At 31.7% G+C, this 5690-nt stretch overlaps 1 long non-coding RNA gene across 1 annotated transcript; it reads right to left on the reverse strand.

Moving 5' to 3' along the window:
* Positions 1-2165: 2165 nt before the first annotated feature.
* Positions 2166-5000, reverse strand: LOC120351299. Its single transcript, XR_005571298.1, has 3 exons — positions 4284-5000; positions 3324-3438; positions 2166-2365 (listed from the first exon to the last, which is right to left on the reverse strand). It is a non-coding gene; the product is annotated as an uncharacterized LOC120351299 (long non-coding RNA).
* Between the last annotated feature and the right edge of the window lie 690 nt (positions 5001-5690).

Raw genomic sequence — 5690 nt, forward strand, 5'->3', positions numbered from 1 at the left:
AATCAAACAACTAGATTTTAAACATGATAAGCAAATGGCAGGGGTTTGAAAAAGACAAAAATAATTTGTAGAATCCAGTTACTAACTGTTGGAAAATCAAATGCAAACCTAACAGTAAAAATCAAAACAGAAGTGAAATTAGGGAATAGAGGGTATTAACGTGCACATTTTTGTCTTACCACTGGAACGAAATCAATCAATAAGTGATAAATAATAAGTGGATGGAATTTATTGTCATCAAACAACAAAGGCAATTTCAAGAAAGGCACATGAATCAGCCAAAAGACAAGTTGTATGATAAAAGTTTATCCGACAACCTTAGTCATTTTTTTCGAAATGCACAATCTTATACGATTTTTTACCTCTCAAGAATTGCACATTTTTTACTGCAGATAATTTGCCCTATTATAATTTAAGCCCTATATATAATAATGATGGTAGATTCAGGCCTAGATGTATAAAATATCGAATATTGGAATTAAAGAAGTAAAACTATATAAAATATAAAAATGAAAAACAAAACATTTGATTTGACATGAATAAATTTGCCTTTTACAAAAATTTCTCATGACAACTCATCTCAGTGAATTATAAATTTCGAAAATATAGATATTGGTAGCAAACTGCTACGGATACGGTATTTGAAAACTATCTTATAGATGAAACACTTCATGTGAGTTTAAGTACCGGTATGCTATTAGTAGTTACGGACAGGCATATCAATTATTGGTATAAGAAATTAGGTACGGTAGCTCCCGTCTGATGTTAGCTTATATTCAAAATATATTTGGACAATTTTGCCAGTCTGAATTTAGAAAGAAAATTTCAGTAATGTCAACACACTTATAAGATTTACAAACTTTAGAAAAACACTTTGCAACAAAGACTTGATTTAGTAGTCAACTAGTCTAATAATCTATTCAAAATAGATTGACAATAGACAAAATTACATTATACATTTTTCCTTTGGCAAATCAGATTGAAGTCAATATAATATTTCTGACTAGGTAAAATACACAAGTACAAATCAATAATTTAGTGTGCCTTGCCATGAATGTGTATGAAAAATACAGTATGCAACTATAAAAATGAAATTCTTGACCTATTTTTAGAACTTATTTATTTATTCATATACAAATACAATCCAGGTAAAAAAACAGGCATTCGCCCAAAACTGCTCTAAACCTCAATTTGGAATACATAGTCTAGAGGTTTTGTAAAAATTATAACTTAATTCACACACTATTTTGAGTCCAAAAAAATGTATCTTCTACAATTTTGAATTTATCAGATTAATTAACTTCAAAATACAAATCAAAACAAAAATCTTCCTTCACAATCGCCAAAAATATTAAAAATTTCACTTAAATCTACAATTAATTATACTCATGTAAACATTAAAACATCTTTTATACACTATGAACAGAGATATTGTGGAATTTCTCCATATTGAGGTGGAATAAAAACGATATTGTCCGTTTCACATAATTTATTTGAGCCAAACTTGAGTTTCAAGGCATCATCTTCAGTGAGTGGTCTTTTAGATAGAGACCATCTTAGATCATTCTTTGAGAAAAATACCACTGAAGATGATGCCCTAGTGCATTGAAACTTCAAGTTCGGCTAAAATAAATTATGTGGAACTGACAATACCCATTTTAATTTGTAGGCTCCAAGTGAAGAAAGATTATTTTCATGTAGAAATGTTGAAATTCACAATAGTCCAATAGTTCTATAATAAAATATAGTCCCGCGGTCTAAGTGAATTTCTACAACATTATTCGTCAGGAGAATTGCCCATGGGGGGTTATGAGACACACCTAACGGTCTGTAGCCTCAGTACACTCATTGTCAGATTTGCTGAGCTCCTTGGTCAATAACAAAATATTAGAGTCCTGTGAGCTACAATACAAACTGTCACTCGAGTCGCTGAAGTACACACCCAACGGTCTGCTCTTCACAACGAGGTAGCTTCACGCACCTCTGTGCTCCTCTCCTTTGAATAAATGCTCTCATTGAAAATAACTTAATTCAATCTATTTGAAGCCTGCAAAAAATATGTTTGGTGTTATTTTATGCTATACTAGGATTTTTTTCAAACTATTCTTCTCTTAGAAAATCGTCATTGTTATAAACAAGTGCTGAAATACTGCAGTGTCGAAGTATTATTTTTGGAGTGTGATACCCACATGAGCCCTTGGCTTGTGTGTTGGTAATGGAAGGAGTGATTATAAAATGACCACTACGTTCTAGTAGAGACAAGAAATATAAATATTATCCTTTATATATGGTTCTAGGCAGCAGGAACCGACAGTTTATCGTTGAAGGAGGAAGTGGCCGGAGGTTGTTGAAATTGAGAATTCTCCTGGAAAGAAAATCAGTATATAGTCAATAATAGCCTAATGGTACTTTGATAGTAATTTTTTGTCAATACTAATAAAAGACTCTCTTTACTCTTGAGCCATGAACAATTGTTCTAATCTATTAGAAACAATAATATTATGTTTGCACACTCTAGTGCCCGGCTCAAGCATGGAGATTGCCTGCTCAAAAAGTGAATATAACTCCTAAGCTACGATTCCATCATGGTAAAAAGATTCAAAATATTGCTGCGGACATTCAAGTACAAAATTTGATCCATTTGAAGATTCCAAAAATCAAAATTTAGAACAGAAAAAAACGTTAAATTAAGTCGTGACTAATCTAGAAACAGTAGTCTCTTACGAGTAGGTGGAAGGACATGGTGGAATATGACAGAAAAACAAAATAGCATTAGGTTGTGCTGCATGAAAAATACCACCTCTTGAGTGGATATTCTTATCAGTGAGTATAGAATGTATATTACCTATATTACATTCTATACTCACTGATTCTTATCTCATTCAAGCTGATGCATGCATCCATGCAAAAATGAATGACAATTGAAAAGTGTTAACCATCTAACTCGTCTATAAAGGTGCCTCTACAATGTTGACATTCAGAAAAATATAGGCCTATAATAATTCAACAAGTTAGCCGATCTCAACTTGTCGTTTGAATTCGACTGAGTGTGTTAACACAATAGGTACATTTTTCTGATTTGTTTTTACTTTTTTCAAATATTCTATATCAATAGTAATGTTGATAAAAGAATGTATTATTATCGGATTCTGACCAATCCTGGAAGTTTCAAGTCTCTGGCTAGTCTGGAAAGTGTCGAAAATTGCTTTTACTGAATATCTCTGTTACAGACAGACAGACAAGAACGAAAGTGAGTTCATTAAAAAGTTGTAAGCAACAAAAGTTTACAAACATAAATAATTTTGATAAACAATTTGACTCACATAATCATCAGCATCATCATCGAACATGAAATTTTGCAAAACTACAGCTTCTTTCATCTGCTCTTCAATTATAGGAGATTAGGAGTAGACATTGCAGACAATGGAATTCCAGAATCTGTAACACACAAAAGACAGCATAAATCATTTATAGAATTCTTATTTTATTCACTCTTGATCTCCAATAGGCTAATGTGAATATATATCAGTACAAATATTGACTTCACTGTGCCTGAAATGACAAGGTACAATGTACAAACTGTACGGCAAAATGAATGGAGCACTTTTCAGTACCTGAATTTTCCTATACGGTATAGAATCTTCTAGAGCCCTATGTTTCGCCTCAGTCCCTCACAAAGCACCATTGCTCCTTTCTAAGGAAAGTGATTGGCCATTCTTCAAAGACTAATCTTGCATCATCAACAATTCAATTTATATAAGAGTTGATGGATTGATAGCCACATGTGGAGATAATAGAACTTTCTTACTAGACTGATATATTGAACGCTCTGCAAATATATGATAAATTTATTATTGATAACTCAATTCACTTTTGAATCGTCAATATGACTTCTACCAAAACATTAGAATTCTCCATCATGTGATCAAGTAATTCATTAAAAACTTACTCGATTAAAAGGTGTTTCAAAGGCTTGGCGAACAATCTGCATTGTGTTTGCATGACTACATTCAGCAATAGTATGAATTTGAAAAAAAATATGAAAAAGATTGTCCATTTGTTCGCACAATGAACTTTTACTTTCATGGAATGGTCATAGTACTTTATTAGTCTTGATTAAAAATGTTCAAATGTGTGATTAAAAATGTGTGGGTTGCAACTTACATTGCAGTATCTATCACATTTTGTTCATCCTATCTTACAAATTATAATTTTAAGAATATCCACTAAAAAATCAATTTATTCCATATATGTAATAAGTGAATTTATCTCAATACACTCACCTCATCACTGCTGTACGTAGATTTCACGCCCGTGCAATTTCTATTATTTGAGATGTAGACAAGAAAGTGGCTTCTGCCATTATGGCATCACAGTTCTCGCATTGAAAATTGAAACATGCTGGTGATGTTCCTCTTGCTTTATAATAAAAATGTGGACCTATATGTATGTACCTATAACGTATTATAAAGCTAGAACGTAAGAGAGAAAGAACGAAAGATCAAAACTAAAACTATTCAAAGGGAAAACAAAGGAAAAGCTCCGTGCACTAACATACAGTTCAAGTACTAACTGCAAACTAGCCAACTACAAGTATTGGAACCCGCCAGCTTTGAGCTTATCACTGCCAGACTAAAAGGAATTTGTTAAGTAAATAATAGACTCCAGGCGCCGTGATTCCGAACGCTATAATGAATTCAAACTGATGTGTGTAGGAGCTGCCTTGTATGAACTATGAATTGAATTTTGATAGAGTCTGTATACATGAGTCCCTTCCGAAACCGGCCAATAGAATGGCGAAATTCCATTCTTCTGACGTGCTTCAGTACTCAGTAGGCAGGAACCGCGCGAAATTTGAATCTTACGCTCGCTTCTCATCTGTTTTTTCACATCAGGAGAGAGAAGGAACCTTGTGAAAATTCTACAAAAAATCATGAACCCACCTCTTCATAATATAAATGAGTTTATGGATTTTCAAATAGATTAGTCCAAAATTAGCAAACTTGCGACACATTTTTGTAACTTCATGGCAGTTTACCATCAAAAGGCAAAAATATCTTCCATGCATACCTAGATATTGAATATTCATTATTCAAAGTGTGATTCTTATTTATGATAAAAATATAATTTATTGATAATCTAGCATTTCTAATCTGAGAATTATAGTAAACAAATTTCTTCATACCTATATTTTTTATAGCCTGCTACCAGTATGTTATAATTTTATACGAAACTATACTTAACGATTCCGCAGTAATTGACGTTTCTTTTGTATTCATATACATGAATATAAAGTTGAGTAACAAGACATCTATAATAATTAATATACATTTAAGTATTCTAATATGAAAATATTATTTTAATAAAACTCAATTCATCCATACCATTAAAAAGTAATTTCAAATATAAGTACCTAACTCTAGAATAGAGTTTGAGTTCGGAGTAATAATTATTCCTAGTCATATACCACTCTTCTTATTTCATAATGGAATAATTCTGTAAAAATTTATACAATCATATTATATAAATAGTTATTGAAAAAGTAATGTAAATCACATGAAAGAGAGAAATGCTTGAAATTGGCATTGATTGATGAAATTAGTAGAAAAAAATCTGATATCGAAACACACTACTCGAATTTCAAACCCATATAAAAGATTATCTATAATATTATTCATGATTATTGGAAA

The sequence above is a fragment of the Nilaparvata lugens genome, chromosome 5, assembly GCF_014356525.2.
Source record: "Nilaparvata lugens isolate BPH chromosome 5, ASM1435652v1, whole genome shotgun sequence".
Classification (NCBI taxonomy): Eukaryota; Metazoa; Arthropoda; class Insecta; order Hemiptera; family Delphacidae; genus Nilaparvata; species Nilaparvata lugens.